Genomic DNA, 19,421 nt, shown 5'->3' on the forward strand with positions numbered 1-19,421 from the left:
TGACGAGATGTCTCCAGAATGATTTGTTAATTTTTTAAAAACATTTTAAATTGTATAAAAATATTATTGTTGATTTATTCCAAAGAGGTACCACTGGTATAATATAATCCCCGCTTACAAGCACATATACTTTCTTGATAACTTCTGAATAAAAATTTTTTTAATAATAAGTGTAAACTAATTGTATGAAAACGGTTTGTGCATCTGCTTCAAGGTAAAAGCAGGATGTTCAAATAAAAAAAAAAAAAAAAATGTGATAACATAATTTTGAAAATAAAATCGGTTGGTGTAAGTGCCATACCACATAATGAAAGCATTAGTCCATAGATACAAAATACACACTAAAAATTACAAGTACTAATACCTTAATATAATATAAGGGTGGCTATTAGTAATATTATAGGCCTTAAAAAGTACTATAGTAGAAGTCAGCATTGTACAAGTAAATATAAACTGCGAAACCAATAGTTTTAATTCGTACTTTATTTTAAAATATGGCTCAGGATATGTTAGAGGTGTAATTAAAGTAAATCCTTTACAGTACTGATTGTATAATGCGAGTAATATACTCCCTCCTTAGATAATTGTCATTTGTTACGTGTATTATTGTTTTATGATAAAGATATGAATAAAAATAATTATTAATATAATCCTTATAAGGAGAAATTAAAGAAAAACCAGGCAGATGGGACAGTTGGTTGAAGTATGCGAAGAGAGAGTTGTCTATCAGGGCGAGAATTGAATACTCGACTACGCCCACGCGTTTTTTTTTTTCCTCGATCTAGTATTATGTTCAGACTAACGTCCATTGAGAAGGTTAATGAAGAAGTTCTTTGTTATCTGATGAGCACGAGGCTAAAGGCGTCAAGTTCATCAAGGAGTTCAAGAAAAAAATGTGGCCCTCCTTACAATTATTCGATTGATTCAAACATGTAATAAAAATATAAAAACTGAAACCTAAACTATACGACAGCATGAATGAAAAGAAAATATTTTCAACTTAATTTCTCTCAATTGTACAAATATATTTCTATTTATAGAAAGTCACTAGATCAATCGAAATTAATTTAAAAAACAATCAATATATTAAGTTTTTATAACAAGTCATATGTCCAACCATTCATCATATCGATTTTATAATCAAATTGTAACCTATTAACATTTAATTGTTTTTATTTTTATTTTTGATGTTCTTAGTTGAATGAAAAGAAAAGTTGAACATGGTAATTTATTAGAATTTACACTATTGGTCAGAGGTGTAGCTTATGTGTGGGCAATGGGGGCGGAAAAAATTCACAATAAATAATAACAGTATCTTTCAATTTCATTTCATGACTTTTTTTTATTTGTAACCACATAATACAATACACGATAAATATGATTGTTGTAGTTAAATAAAATAAAAATAAATTTTATTCAATTTCAGTCTGAAAACAATTTATATTTCTTTATATATTCGACGTTTCGGCCGATTCGGCAATCCTAAAGGACAATCTTAATACAATATTGGAACCACATAGATTAAAAAAAACAAACTTTTTGCAGGCTATTCTTCCCAAGTCATCAATTTCAGTTCACAATTACCCTATTTTGTCAATCTTTATATCAAATTAAAAATTAAAATTGGCCGAAACGTCAGACTTATAAAGAAATACATATTGTTTTGAGACTAAAATTGGATAAAATCTATATTATTGAAACAATAATAATCAGTCTCAAGAAAATGTAAAGATTATATATACAATGATTGTTATTTCCAAAACTATCTTTAGAATTTTAAATTGAAATACCTAAATGAGAGGGCGGTAAAATTTTCCTCTGCCCTGGACAGCTAAAAATCATGCTAATGTATCATTTATTGTATTCGAGAAAAAAAAAAAATTAAATAATATATCTCTGAGCACCATGTATTGTTCAAATAACGATCTGGATTTTCAACACAATTCTTGAACTAAAAAAACATATAAGGAGATAATTTCAATGCAATTAGAATTATTGTTACTTTGAATTACCTTCATTCAACAAAATGGTACCAAGTTAAGTAATAGATCAACAGAGAATTTAAAAAAAAAAAAATTTGATGAGATGAATTGACCTACCAGATGTTCTCGGACAGCAAGTAAACAAAACAAAAGACGATGACTCGGAAAACTGTCAGGGATTCCATTAACGATCGACACGTTGGAAAGTCCGTTACACCTCAACACACAGGTGGACTCCACGTCCTTGGTTCTGCACCTGGTCAAAGGATAGGAAACGTCGGACAGGAAGGCTGTATCAAAAGATCTCATGTGCAAAAAAGTAACAGCACGCGACACGAGACCGCTTGATACTAATGGTGTATCATTAATTGGTATTTGAGTTAAATGATATCTTAGTGCATTGTGCATATCAAGAAAAGGAGAAATGAATTTCTACGAATTCGGTTAAAACGAATTTGCTAAGTACTTTTTTTTTTTTTACAAACTACTACGTTGAGGAATTTTTAACAGAAAGAATTTCCTAAAAAGAAGCTTACGTCAATTAACCAGCTCTTTTTACTGAGTGATAATGACTCAAGGAAACAGAGTAACAGAACGAAATCATCGTCCTTTTTTATTTTTTAATTAAGGACTGTTTGCAGATTTTGAGCACTTAAGTTCTGATTTATTTGAAAATGTTGTGAAAAACCTCAATAATTTTCAATCTAGCATTGAGTCATGAGGTTGATTTGAAGTGTGAGCTTCTCATCTAATTTATTTAAAGAGCTGTTTTTCCCATATTTAGGAATATCGACTCTTATAAAGGAGCCAATACTTCCTTATACATAAGGAGCACTTAAGTGCTGAACCATGCACATGTATTCTTGTATACATCAATTAAAGTAATGGTTTTTTTTTCGGTCACATCTAAGATCTACGTTTGATATCATTAAAGTAATAGCAAATCTAGGGATTTCTTTCATATAGTCTTTTATTATCTAATTCATAATTAGATATTTTTCTTTTTACCACTAGAAGGTAACAGAATGGATTACAATCGGGCACATTTCTTATGTTAGTTTTCTTAGGACTTATGTATTTCTGAGAACTTAGGTTCAAAAAAACCAGTTTTCGACAATTGATATATTTGTTCCACGATTATTGATTACCACCTGATAGAGTAGACTAATTCTGTTATTTTGTTAAATAGGATTTTAACTTCCAAAGCCTGTATAAAGAATCTGTCACCCTGTGTATTATTTAATAATCTAGAAAAAAAATTAAATTATAAGATTAGTATAAGAAAATTAGCGTGGATGGAGTAAAATGGATTATTTGTAATCTCTCTAAAATTATATTTCTTTACTTTCCTTATTCTGTATTTCTAATATATATAAACTATTTCATTTAAGCTAGATAGCACTACAGCATATTGTCCATAAGTAAAACATTGCAATACTTTCAATAAAAAATATAAATAAAAATATTATAAACAATATTTTAGCTTTTAGACTTTTAATTTATCGATATTTATATTTTCAATTTTTTTACAAATTTTATTCAGCTATTTAGGATTTTCCTCATTGAAAAATCCAATGGATCATAAATCGATTTCGATAGTGAGAGGATATCTACGGGATCGTGCTGGAATAGCGGATTGTAAAGGAGACATCGGATTCCTCCTCAAAGCAATTACCTGAGACTCCAAAGAAGACCGCAGAGATACAATAGTTAGGGAAATGATGGCTTGGGAGTAATGAACTCTAAATTCTTTGAAGGAGAGAAAAAATATTGTAAAAACAAAATTGTATTTGAAATACAAGAAAATAGTATTTAGTAGCACTTCAAAAGAATTTCATGAAATATGGCTATTTAATTATAAGTCTTGTAGTTTGCACATGAACTTGTTTTGGATATTAGATAGTGGCGTTTGTAAAATTGAAACTGTTATACAATAATTTAGTAAAATTCAGAAATATGCAAAAACAGGTGCATTTACGAATGCTCAATTTGTTTGTGAAATGTTCTATACCAAAAAACACGTTTCAAAATTGGGTTATACCCTGCTTGGACCGCAAGCGGAGTGAAAGAGACATAATGGGGGAAATAGTAAAGGCATAAAACTCGATGCATATAACCTGTTCCATAAAACATAAATCCACAAATAGTTTTGGTAATTAATTTATACTGCATTTACTACGGAAACTCATTTCTGACGGTGCTAAAACTCTTACCAACTAAGAAATTAATGTAATTAAGTAACGAATTAGGTCATATTTCTTGTTTTTTGCTTATAACTCCTAACGAAAAAGCTAATGTAGAACAAATTAAAGGGTATTAAATTCTGCATCGTATGTGTAAATTTACTTAATATTTTGATCAAGTAGTATGCCGTAAACCATTAGCTATCGTAAGCCAAAACAATGAAAATGTTTAACGTACTAAGGGGTTAAAGGATCTGTTGGTAATTTTTTATCAAAAAAAACCCCGGAGGGCTCTCCGAACCCACAGGTTTGACTTACTGCTACAGTGGCATAATAATACTTATCTGTCACAGCTGGATTCGAACACGGATCCATGGAGTTAGTAGTCGCTGAACAACCACGCTCCTATCTTTTGATAAACAAAAATTTAAATAAATCACTAAGGTAACATTATTAATAACGTTGTTTAAACTAACGGCTTATCCTACCTTTTATATACCTATATGATTTTTATATTCAAGTACCTATACATGGAGTATATATTAGGAAGTATAACTGTTGTGAAATATTTAAATTAAGGGCAGGTATATACCTAGTATGTTACAGCAATGTTTTCGTTCAACGAAGTGGCTCTATCACACTTAATAAAATCGATTTTACGCCTTTTTTTCGGATTTATCAAAAACGACTCAAACCGAGTTCATCGAAATAAACTCGGTATATTAATGTACAATTCAATGACCTTTAATATTAGCTAAGTGTTAATAGTGTAACTACACACTATCAATAGTTTAACGAGTGCATACAGCTATATAACCAGAACAAGATAGATTCTGAGATGTGAGAGAATTAAATTGAAAGATTAAAGTCTGTAAATTCTCATTGATATAATTTTATATTGTTTAAATGCTTTTTAAAATGGCTTCCTACAAAATCCCTTTAATTTCGTTTGTTTAAAAATAATAAATCATCTCACATTTTTATCAGCTATGAAAAATTGATAAAAATAACCATGAAAAGAATTGATTCTATAACAATTTAGCATTGAATAAATAATTTAGAGAAGAATGTAAGTTTTAGTAAACTGTTATATTTTTTTATTTTTTGCCATGCTTTTGAAATTGAAAAATGTTAAAATTTCACAACGTGTAATGAATTGTTGAAATTAGAGTTAGTCAATATGTCAACTAAAATACACAATTGGAAAATTAGGATAATATACAAATATTCTGTTCTGGAACGAGCGAGGATTAATTTGAATTTACACTACAGCCGATTTTAATTAAAGATGCTGTCGACCATTTTTTTCTAAAACCTATATAATTTTGTTCTAATATTTTTTTCGTTATTGGATATCACCTCGAGTAAGCCCATTGAGGATTTTCACAAAAAAAAAAAAAAAAAAATTACACAAATTAATAAAAAAAGTCACTAATTTTTACCAGCGTTTCGATCTGAATTTTAGGGCTTCATCAGAGAGAGTTCTGTCTAGAGTATAGTTAGTCCAAAGCAAATCTAATGCCATAGTCTTACGATATTAATCTAAATTAAAATTATAATGACCGCCTTTAAGCCAATCAGTTAAGTCGAAAACCATTTCCTAATCGTATTACCGAACCACATCTAACAACTTATTAAGAGTAATTAAAACCAGAAATGTGTTTAGTAGGCGAGTCACGTAGACAGTGTTAGGGAAGCACTAAGCTTATCTAAATTCTGGTTAGGAGTCGTACATCAGTCTCCCACCAGCTGAATCACCAGCAGTATTGCATCTAACTCTAAACCAATATACATTTAAAGCAACGTGGAATTTTATTAGAGACAGCCTTCAAATTAATTTATTTTTAATTAATAAAAACATTATTTTTTATAAGGCTAGTAATAAATGATTCAGAATCAGAATCAGCGCCTTCGTGTCTGATATAAATGACTCTTACTTATGAATATTATTCCAAGTACCGGTGACAGTTTTAACGTCGTACTGAAAATAACAGCTTTTCCCGTCTCTATTACATAGTTCACGGTATGTTAGAAACACATAAACTACACACTATCAATAGTTTAACGAGTGCTTACAGCTATATAATCAGAACAAGATAGATTCTGAGATGTGAGAGAATTGAATTGGAAGATTGAAGTCTTAAACTCTCATACCGCTGTATAAGGTTTAAATGAAGCTTTGATATATATTCTTAGTGAAACCTTAAAAATATCATTAAAATTTTTATCTTTAGTTTTGCTTTCCAGAACGTTTATTTGACAACATCCTAGGGAATATGAATCACTCATTTAAGATACTTCTTGACATATACCAAATATAATAAATCGTAAGATAAGAAATTAAGTAAAAATTTATTAATTTATCATTACGTGATACTAATCAGAATAGATTTTTTAAAAGGCTTAAATTCAAAATAGAAAAGTATATTTATACAATTAAATAACGAAAAAAAACAACACTAATTTCCATATATGACATACACCAAACTATCTTATTAAGGTTTCAAGTATTAATAATTTTGTAATTTAATTGTAAATTAACTAAAACTTTGAAAAATTCATAATAAATATTGTTCAAAATATTAATTATTATTATTTATTCCGATTTTGAATTATTCTCTGTTGCACCAGGAATTGACTGAAATTTATTTAAAATTAAATTCACTAATATTGAATTTATTGATGTCTAATAAAAATAAATTCTCTAAAATTAGAATTTTAATTTATCTGACTAAATTTAAAAAATTTAAAAGATGATTTAATAAATTAGAGATCTATCACCATTTATTGCCCATCTCTTGGAATAAAATCACAAATAAAGGAAAAAGAATTACTCGTAACAAATGATTAAAATTCAGATAATTTCGTTAACAAATTAATATTTGATTTTTTTTTTTTTAACCACACTATTGGCCGTTTGTGGCATGTATGATTCGTTTTCTTCAATATACTTGTACACTAAACCAAAAAAAGAATAAGAAAAGTCTAATAAATCCAGACCAAGTTATTTTTTCAATAAAAAATATCTAAAAATAAAAAAATATGTTTAAATTTGATAATTAGTTTTGGTCAAGAGTGAAAAATGGGAGGATATTTCTCGATAAAACATACCTAAAACCTCCAATCATTTCTTCTATTCTGTAACCATATGATATACCGTAAAAAAGCATTGAAGATAAGTCTTAGTTTCGTCTTTATAAATTTTGTTGGCAATATTTATTAGTTGTTTTGATTAACATAAAGATGTGATTTTTATTTTCTTTTAACTAATTTTTTTTTAATTGAATAAATTTCCCCACATTTCTTCTGTTTATCACCTGCCAAAGAATTCATCATGGATTACATTCAGCAACATCAATAATAAATTAATATTACATAATAAATAATAATAAAGGCCTAAAGAACCCGAAAGTTCGACGCCGATACCACCAATCGCTCTCTACTTACATCCTTCCAGTGATGTCCCTCCAAACACAATTCTACTAAATCAGTTTTAAGGCAATCCTCCCATCTACGTCTAGGTCTATCCCCGGCCGTTTACCGGTCAGTGCAGTGTCTATTAACATTTTAGGTATCCGCTCGTTACTAAGCCCCACAACCCGACACTCCCATCTTATACGTCGCAATGCTATAATTGGAATTATATTTACCGGGTGTAGGTCTCTTAATTCAGTGTTGTGCAGTCTTCTAAATTTTACCATTAATTCATCCTTTTTCGCTCCGAATATTTTACTGTTCATTCTTTAGTGTAAGAGGCCACGTTCTCGCATCCATAAAGAACAGTGGGAAGGAAAATAGTTTTGTAAATTCTAATTTTTAAGTTTTTCGATAGGAGGCGCGAGCTAAGCAGTTTCGAAATAGAAAAATAACAAGCATTTCCCGGCTTCAACCTAGCCTTTATTTCCTCATCAATTTCGTTTTTTCTAGTTACCGTGGAACCTAAATACTCAAACCTATCTACCTGTTCACATGTATTTCCTCTTACATCTATATTACCGAAATTGTTCGCGTTTCTACTGCTAACCATGTATTTAGTCTTATCCATATGTATCTCAAGATAATCAGATAATAAATAAATAAATTTGAAACATATATATGTAATATATTTAGTTACTTAGTCAACCATTACTGTTGAATGTATTAATACCATCAATAATTCTTCCGATATTTACAGACAGATTTAATAAACAGCTGTCTGGCATTCGACAGGTTGTAATAATCATATATTGCATCAAGACAGGCTGATTATCATGGCCTACCGAAATTGTTGATTTATGACGATATGAAGTTCATTACGGGTATATGTATCTTCGCCATGTGTTCATTTTTATTATGTAACGGTTCTCTTGTAAGATTATTCTTTGCAAGAACTCAATCCAACTTAAAGGCAGAACGACATTCTACTAATTATGGGTTTAATGCTCGTAAAGAGGCTTTAAAAAAGAATAATTACATATGAAGTTTTACCAGTAAAATATCAAAATGGATTTTTTTATTGCAGCAATAAAGAAAACTACATTAGTATCCCGTTTATCCTGAATAATCTTTCCAGAGCATTTTAACATTAAATTCAGAACAAGAGATGAATTAATCAATTTTTTTTATGTCGATGACATTTGTGAAAAACAGTAGTTATTTTGTATAATATTATTCAATATATAACGGAGATCGACGGAAACAATATATTTCAACCGTCTTTAAGAGCTTTCATTAAATGGTTCAACAAAAATATTTATGTAAGTTCTAAGGTGTAATTGTATGGAGGTTAAAATTGAAGATTTTTTATTCAACGAGATTTGAAGATTTTCCAATATTAATGCCGTAATGTGACGAGGTTAAGAAATATTATAAAACGTTGGCTCATTAAAATAGTATATTTCTACTATTTGAGTTTTTTTGACCGCACCCGGACCATATTCCTTTCATCTTTACACACGGTCAATCAATAATCTTCCATTACTATTTTTTTGTTCTTTTTTGACCGCACCCGGACCATATTCCTTTCATCTTTACACACGGTCAATCAATAATCTTCCATTATAAAATTTCGTTTGTAGAAACGTTATAAATCAAGAATGAAATTAGTAAGGTAGAAAAAATGACGATATAAAAATCCGACCATATATCAATACGGTTGGAACGAGAAATAAAAAACTCCAAGGATCTTTCTTATTCTTTTCGTTTTGGCAACTCATTGTATTTTCATTATTCCAGATTTCTTCTTTTACACTTACTATTATTTCAACGCTTTGATTTCTCGATATTTGTTATTGGCGCGACAGACCTTGGAGGTCCAAGGCCTTGCGCATTGTACTTAGGAAGTACATTATGCGTTTCATGACGTGGTTTTCATAGGGTGGGTTCGTCACTCCCACGCCTATTTTTGTGACCTATTATAGCTAACGGCCCACACAATGGAGGCTGCGAGTGAGTATTATATAATTATATGCTTGAAAAATCCCGGATAGGGCCGGAGACTCGAACTCGCAACCTTTGTGTTGTCAGACAGGCGCGTTACCACGCTGCAACCATCATTCCCCTTTCAACTCTATAAGCATAAGTAAATAAGTCAAAACCAGTATAACTGATATGGATTTTATAAAATGTTCCGAATCTTGACGAAAAAGGTAGAGGGTTTTCACGGACTTATTTATTTTTTCGAAAAATGAGAATCACTGTCAAAAATATGAATATTAAAAATAACGCAGGAAAAAAAAACAACGCAGGAATAGCCTACACAGCCATGCTTTAAAGTTATTAGCAACAAAAGGCTTCAGTTATGGCGTAACTTCAAAGGAAGGGAAAAAAAAAAAAAAAATAGTAGTAGGAAGATGATATAAGGCTTCTGTGAGAACCTCACTTATGTAACTAGTCTTTATATACATAGTTAATATATATGCAGAAGAATGTAGACATACGTATAAAATTTAAAAAACAATTTATAGAATATAAAAATTTTTATTTGACGCCATATTCCATGCAATTTTTTCAGTAGAATAGAGATTTTTGTTTTACCTACAAATAACAAATGCATCGTGTTTTAAATACTTTATATTTTTTTCTTACCCTCTTTATTGTAAATACATATACCAATATTAATGTATACCTAAGTATATAAACATGTAACTGGGGTTTAAAAACTTTTTTTTTTTCGTACCCTCCTGTAAAGATTTTAATTGGTATTTAGTACGTACATATAGGAGGTATGCTATATGTATAGCTGGGTATGAAGGATACCTTGGATTATCTTTTGGCATTATAAGGTTAGCTGAGGGGTCCAATGAAGGTTGTAAACTTGGTTGGCTTACGCCACTGGATTATTGGAACGGGGAGAGACCGTTCCGCTGGTGGAAGTTGGTTTAAATACTTTTTAAAAGTTTTAATAATAGAGTTCAATATCAACGAGTATACAAATGCCTATTAATGTAAAAGTAAATTTACTGTCAATTACATCATATCATACTAGATCAAATGCGACAGTGCTTCTAGGCCAGTAAATGCTGTCATGATGTCCACTATTGCACAATTTATACCAGTATAAGTATCTGCGTGGAATCGAGCCTGTATGCTGCTTTTTGCTCTTTCAATTGTTACAAACACTATTCCGCACAACTTATTAACACTTTATCTGTTTATTATACAGTAGATCAGATCAATTAACTTTTTTTGCTATATGTTTTAAAGTAGAACAAGCATTAAATTTTATAGGCAATTCATAAATACACACACACTCAAACACACAAATCTATATATATATATATATATATATATATATTGTAATGATAGCGGGGAGGTGCTAGTACTAGTAATTACACTTCCGCCTAGGCTTTGTTAACCAATCCGTGAAGCTCTCTCTTGTCTCTCTTCCGGGACTAGTGACAGATGCCCGCGCTCGAACCAATCTGTTGTGGCCTAAGAGGACAATAATACCAGTACTAAATCAATGCCTTTCTCTCTTCATACTGAAATAACCCTAGTTCAATATCTCTTCTGAAGATCCATGAGAGAATCGTATATTCGTAGTACCGTTGGAATGGTGACAAAGGCTCAGCTTCTATTACAGTAGAACTACGCTTATCCGTCCGATTCAGGATATAGACGTCGCCGGTTAAAAGATAGAAACGAAGAAAAAAGTTTTTTAAATAACGCTGTTCCAGGGTGTGTACGAGAAAAAAACCACATTATTATTAAACTATATCAGGTAAAAATTAAAATGTAATAAAAAGCTTAGGGTCTAGATGATATTTTTACTAACATAAGTTCACTTTATTGATTAATACAATACCCATTTTATGGAATTTCTGACGAGCAAGTTTGTGGAGAATGCGCAGATAGTAGTACTACCATCTATTAAGCAAATCCTGACAGTATACATATCAGTTTATACGATGTTGGATGCTGTGCAATCACTGTCACTATTATTTTTATTATAACTGTTGGAACCTGGGCTTTATTTAAAATAAAGCCTAACGTTCTAAAGCATTTATACCAAATCACCAATACTCCTTATCGTTAATAAATGTAAATAATACGGACTTTTTTAAGTTATGACTATTGTCACTACAACTATGGAAACACAAAAACATTTATTAATTTTTAAAAATTGTTGAGATGAAAAAACTTCAAAAATGAATATAATCTATTCTATATTTTTCATTGTGCAACATTTCGGGACAATTGCCCTATACTCATTCACTTTTACAATCCACATATTTTCAATTTCTAGTATGAAATTATGTCATCTATATAATCATAGTTTAAAATTGTTTTACACTACTGTATTTAAAGATATCTGTATAAATTATATGGATATAATATTATATTATTATATAGATGACATGATTTCAATATTATAATTATTACTATTGCCGCGACGGACCGTGGAGGTCCAAGGTCTCGCGCGATGTACTTAGGAAATACATCCCGCGTTCCATGGATTGGTGGTTTTCATAGGGTGGATTCGTCACCGAGTGCCATCCATTGACTAATGGGCTTCACAAGTGCCTGAGGGGAGGCTGTGAGTGAGTATTGCATAATTACATGCTTGAAAAAATCCCGGATAGGGCAGGGGACTCGAACTAGTATCCTTTGGGATGGCAGACAGGCGCGTTACCAAGCTGCTACCGTCACCCCACATGATTTCAATATTAAAATTGAAAATATGACAAATATGTGGATTGTAATGGTGCATGAGTACAGAACAATTGTCCCGAAACGTTGTATAATGAAAAATATAGAATAGATTATATTCATTTTGGAAGTTTTTTCACTGCAACAATTTAAAAAAAAAAATACAATCAAACTTCCTAAAAAGAAAATCCTGAAAAAAAACAATTATTTTTTCTTATTTATTGTTTAATGATCCATTCCTGCATAGTTAATATTGTTATGAGTACAGCAATAGAATATGGTTAATTATATCAAATAAATAAAATAAATAAATTATATAGTGGATATTACTTTAGTGGAAGGTTTTTTGAAAATTATAAAAAAATATTCAAATGACGTAATTTAGAGTTACTTTAACTCAGCAGAGTGTTACATGAACCCAAAAAAAAGTAATTAAATTACGCTGAATTCTCTTACTATGAAAATGTATACATAATCCAAAATCTCTAAAACACTTACATTACGTCCCAAGGAATTTTACCATATTACCACTCCTCCTTTTAGGTAATAAATATATATTAAACGGATTTTTCCTTAACAATATAAGTATATTACTCAATAAAACTTAAGAAGTTATTAATTATTGTATATTTTGCTTCCAGTGTATGTGACTTACTATAAAGTCTGCAGTACGTCCAATAAATGAGACTGAGGTAAATATAGCACTCCAATTCAATGAAACCAATGATCCGTTTACAAGTCAGGTTTAATTTAATAAGTCGGGAAATTAGCGTTGAATGGAGATATATTGAGCATTTTATCGGAAGGGCCATCGGAAGAAAAATAGCGAAGGTAGAGAAGACTGATTCCTGAGGGAGCCGATTCGATTCCATTATTATTCCTCCCACACTCGGGATTAACATTTATTTGCCAGAAAATCGTGACCAGGTTTCATTCTTGTCAACGTTGAAAAAGGTTCGACTTGTAAACTTCACAGGTTTGAATAAAAAAAAAAAATTAGTTTGTATAAAAACCCAATAAATTTTGCCGCAGATTCGCTTTATCGAGAGAAAAAGTAACAAAAATTCCAGCAGCAGATTTGGACAAAATTAGTGCAACTCAAACTTGAGCTTGATAACTACTTAATAACTAATAACTAACATGGATACAGTTAATAGTTCATTGATAGTTGAACTTTGCATCTAGCTCTGATTTATGACAATATTAACGACTATGTTGACTAGAAAGTTCAACGTAGATATAATTAGTGACTGAAGCTATGGTTCATGTGAATATTTTATATGGAGAATAATTTGGTTGAGGGTCCATTCTGCGAGAAAAGAAAATATTTCGTTAAAAATCCAAGTTCTACCAGCACTAAGCTAAATAAGATACAAGAGTATTAAACAACTCTGATGCTGTGCGCGCATCAAAAACTATCGCTTGTTCAACTTTTGAAAAAACAAAGATTTTAATTATTCTGATCTGCGACATGATAAACAGGGAAAGTGTCAAGAAGTAGTGTGGAATAGTGTTTGTAACAATTGGAGGGATGAAAAACAGTATAAGGGCTCGTTTCAACTCAGAGGATTTACTTTGATTGTAGCTTTTTCCATGACTCCCTTCCAGGTAATTTCTGGCAACCGAAGGGGGGGGGGATTAGCTACTGGATACTACCCTATTCTAACCATTTTAGGTATCACGTTTTCATTTCCTGAGACAGCCACAGGGTTCGAACTTTCGCCACTGCAGTTCCAAGGTTGTTAAGGCCTACGCCTCATCTCCCACAGCCACAAGCGGTCCTCTTTGAATGTAACTGTCGCAGCTACTGCCATGATATAAGCTGTATACGAGTTTCTGTCATGGCAGCATTTATCAGTTTGAAATTACTCGTTATTTAAGCTCTGTTAGATTATTTCAATGAAGATACCTATCCAGAATTAAAGCTCACTTAATTTTACATTGGTTTACCGAAAAAATCATTAAAGCTGTTTTGACGAAAACGTAGATTTTAACATACCAGGCATAGACATGCCTTAAATAATAAACTTCAGTTTCGTACGAATTTATGTTTTTGAGCTAGACTGTTCACACACAGACCATTTCGCGAAACTCGTATTCAGAGGACCTCAAAACACTTGTTTCTGTCAAAAACCTGAATTTGAAGTATAGCATGATCGCAATACATTACCTATCTATTCCATATATAGATAAGTGAAAGCAAACACGAGTGTGAAGAAAATGAAGTCTCATCATTGGATCATAAACAATTCCAAGCCGTTATCGGCCAAAGGAGCAATTTATAAACACCTTGGTTTATTCTACATGTCAGCTCGAAAAGGAGGACAAGAATAGACCACCCTCCTCCAGCCCCCAAATAGACAATTTCAAGGGGTTGACACTGGAGACTTTTTGCCTCGCCACAGAGTTAGTGCTAACAGATGTCCACTATAGATAGCACTTATAAGTCTCCTTTAAATAGGGCCTCAGCTTCCGGATTTACTTCCTAGCCTTCCCGATCCGTTCAGATTAGCCATAATGGAGTCGTCGACCGCATCCTTAATGAAGTTACACTAATGACCTAAAGTCTTGACAGCAAGTCCTTGGGCAGGAATCTTGTCTCCTGATCTAATGCGAGGGATGAAGATTTAAATTTGCAGATAGAACAGCAAAATTTGGCTAAAGTTAAGGAAAAGATTTAATCTATGACAACACTTAAGATATTCCTAGAGTCAAAATTGCCCCTTATCAAATAACAGCCAACTTTCAACAAAATATTTCTCTCTTATTTTAAGACGATTAAAAATTTTGATTCTCCTTAGGATAGCTCTCGGCTAAAAAGATGCCATGACAATGAATCCATAAACAATGACAATTATAAAATGAATATCATTTAACATTGCATTACTGTCCGATTATTAATTTTGAAGATCATAAGGGTAACAACAAGTAATCAAAATATAATGTAAACATTTTTTTTTTTAATGAAACTTCATTACAGGTCTACTACAACTCAAGAAAGAAAAATATATTGGAGTAAATTGATTTCTGGGCGGGAGATGAAATGAAACGGATATGGTTGGAGGAGGGAGGGGGGGTTCGACATTGGTAAATTTTAGCAGGAAAAGTTATATTGTAACAGGAGAGTGAGAGCTTACAGTATCTGAACAATCTCGGCATGCGGAATATGAGTGAGTTTCTGTTAACATATTCTCTGCTGTTACTATTTCAAAAAATTACCTACTAGAATTGATTTAGAAACTGGCTGTTATATTCTAATTATTATTATTATTATTATGGAAGTTGATATTTTCTGCCTTAGGCTATAACAAGGAGGGGATGATCATTATTAATAAAATGTTAATATATTAATTCATCATTAGAAGTATCATTCCTGTCGGCCGGTTCCAAGATTGCCACAATTAATTTTTTATTTAACAATAAAATATTAACCATACCATATAATGTTAATAGTAATGCAAAACATACTAACCCGTTATTTTTACTTCTCGACCAACTCCAAGGAATAAGAGTGAAAGTGGAAACTTCAGAGCTAACACATATTTCAGGATTTCGGAAGATATTAAAAATTATCCTTTTTCTGTTTTCATTTTGAGGTTTTATTTGTCCATGAAATGATTTTTTTTTGTAAACATCCTACAGTATGTTCTAACACGATGAAAAATCAATTGGAACCTAACAGTAAATCGGATTTTAAGTTGAGTTCAAAACGGGCACTTTTATTTTATTTGTTTGCCACGGATGTGTCCACAAGGTGCGAAAACCATTTAAATCACATTTTGAAACCGTAACGTGGAATACAAGCCACGGTCAACGAAGTTTGTCAAGAAAAAATTGCTGACACATTAAGGACATGTTCCAGGGTCGTGAGATTAGAACCAGGAGAGTTCATGTTTAACCTTTCCTTAATTTGGGGGATATAACAAAAAAAATATTCCAAAATTTTATATTTTCCTGTTTATTGAGGGAGGGACATGCCTCTCGCGCATACCCCTTGGATCTACTAATGATCCTATGACTAATTTAGTACTTACCAAACTAGATGCCCCATGTCGATGTGATTTGTAGCAAACGGGAGAGCGATTCGTTCACTTAGATAGGAGAATATATATTCTATCCCATTTACAGTCCAACTACAAATAGTATGAAGACAGCTTGAAAGGTTTACAGTCCGCTCCAGATAAAGCCCTCCATCTCTTTTACCCTTTGGTTGCTAATGTCGCGATTTGAATTATGGCGCATAAGGAACGGCTGAGAGGAAGTACGTAGGCATATTGGTCCGGTAAGAAGACATACAGAGTCTCAGCCAGATTGCCTTGAGATCCGTCTAGTCGTATATAAAGCAGTCCATTGAGCTAAATATAGAAGCCGATTTGAATAATCTAATGTCGCTTTTATAGCAAAATACAAAGAAAAGGGAATTTGTAATTGATACATGGCGTCGATTCTATTGTATAAATATATCAAGTGATAAAGCAAATGAAATTCAAAAGAATTTTTTTTTTTTGTTTTTAAAGTCAGCATTGAGATATTAAGGTAATTCCAAAGTTATACATATTTTCATTTCGGTCGATCAATTTTCGCCATAGTTCCCCGCCATGTCCTTGAATAGTAATGTGCGCCATCTTCAATTCCCATAAAAAATGTACAAAATTTATTCGATTTTATTAGAAATTCATTATTAAACACTGAATAAATTATTATCTTATGAAAATGTATTTTATATATTTATGGAATACCTTTTTAAAGTAATCAGTTAAATCATGACGGAGTGCTAAGAAAGTAATTAGGGTTGAAATTGGAGAGTGAGGGAAACAGAGTTATTTCCAAGAAACGTTAGTCTGGAGTAAGGAATTCCTAAGGGAGGCGAAACAGAAAGGAGGGGAGCAATGGAAAACAATCAACTAAATTAAATCCTGAAATTATTAACATTTGAAAACAGTGATAATTAATGTTTCAAAATTAATTTAATTGTTAGTTAAAAGGTAATAATTTCAGAAAGAAATCAATTTGAATTGACCAAATGGCATGGAATCAATTAACAAAATAATGAAGTTTTCGGTAAATCAATATTAAGAATAATATCTCTTTATTTATAAACAACATTTACAATATTAATATTACAATAACATTTATTTCTTAATCGAAAATTAAAATGAGGAAAAACAGCTTTTTATTTATTTTTCCTCTCTGTAATAACTTTACATATACAGTATGTATATGCTCTCTCTATGGTACTAGTGTATGTATTAGAGCATATTAAATTATTTCCTTAGCGGTTATTCACTGTGGTAGATAAAATAAAAAGTTATGGGATTTTTCCTTTGATTGAAATTAATTTTTTTTTATTAATTTTATTTTATATAAATGTTTACGATCTAAAAGTTATTGATTTTATTGTGATCTGAAATTAAGCTTTCCAAGGGTTGTAATAACGTTAAATTTAGAGAACATTTCAGAAGAATTATGAATGTTTAAATGACCGCCGGACATCATGAATAAAAAAAAAGAATAAAAAAAACCTTTAAACGTTTTCTATTCGTTTTTTCTTTGAAAATTATTATTTAGAAAGATCTTAAAGGATGATAAAAAATAATCTGACTTGTTTTTTACTTTTGATTGCGTATTTTGGTTTGTGTAATTTTTAATACATTTAAAAAAATAGTATTTATTTTATTTTACATTGTTATACGTATTAAACTGATTAAATACGATTGGCAATATTTTTTTCACATTTTAGAAACACAGAAAAATATTTCTTATTATGTAATCATCTTTCAATCTATACAGAGCAAAGACAGAAAACAATATAGTAAATTGCTAAAATTACAAAAAATATTTTTTTTCTCGGATCAGATGTATTCTGATATGTTTTTCGATCAATTCTAAAAAAAAAAAGTTTCATTGAAATTGATGTTCCAACTTTAACGTTCCTTTCTTATTTACAAAACATGCCAGAAAAGGAACTTTATGAGTAAATGAATAAACTAGTTTAATGCATTTATGTTATTGTAAATCTTATTAAATTAAAAAAAAATATATTTTTTTTTAAATGATTGAGGCATTCGGTTGCAAATTATTTTTTGTAAATAGTAATGTTTTTATTATTACCTTATTTTATAAGGATTGATTTCATAGATTTTAAAAAAATTTTGGTATTGATTTATGGTAAGTAACTATACAAATATTTTAACGTTGTAAAGGTTTTAATTTTTCCAATTAACATGTTTTTTGTTACCTAAAAAAAAATCGTCGGATGTATCAGAATATTATTTTGTTAACATAATATAAATTTTGCTGCCGTATATAGATCGTCCTAACACGTTTATAAGAAAATATTATTCGTAGTAGGTCACTAAGATATATAGGAATATAGTGAAAGATTATTGATTGACCGTGTGTAAAGATGAAAGGAATATGGTCCGGGTGCGGTCAAGAAAAACTCAAATAGTAGAAATATACTAATTTAATGAGCCACTTATTTACTCCACTTATTTACTCAAGGCTCATTGAATTAGTATATTTCTACTATTTGAGTTTTTCTTGACCGCACCCGGACCATATTCCTTCCATATAGGAATATAGTTTATTGAATAAATTAAGTTAATTAAAAAAAATGTGAGGAGTATGAATTTAATAAAGGAAACAAGTACGTTGCACATACCGACCTTTTTACTAATGAAAAAAAAGTATCGAAAAGTCATTGACTGCGCAATGGGGTAAAAGAAGGGGCCTAAACAGAGGCAGATATCGAATCCGGGTGATTGAATAAATTGGAATCACATCTGCCCGTGACGCGGCACTCCATCACCGGGACCATAGCACTTCGAGGACCCTTCTCATTGTCTCTCTGTCTCCCATCTCTTTGTCTATGTCTCTTCAAGGAAGGATCGGCCCAGCTAATAAAGAGTGGATTTACCGCCATCGCCAGTCACCACCAACCCTTAATGGTACTTAACTCGGAATGAGGGCTCTCTTGAAAAATAGGGTAATAAAAAATAAATCAATGGAAAAGTAATAAATTTTAAGTTACCAAGAAATTCAGATTTATAATCATTATGAAACCAAGGTCCGGAATTATAAATTTTTATATAATATAAAAATTAATTATAATTCTAAATAAGTA

The sequence above is a fragment of the Halyomorpha halys genome, unplaced genomic scaffold (assembly GCF_000696795.3).
Source record: "Halyomorpha halys isolate HHAL.00 unplaced genomic scaffold, Hhal_1.1 Scaffold2465.1, whole genome shotgun sequence".
In the NCBI taxonomy this organism is placed as follows: domain Eukaryota; kingdom Metazoa; phylum Arthropoda; class Insecta; order Hemiptera; family Pentatomidae; genus Halyomorpha; species Halyomorpha halys.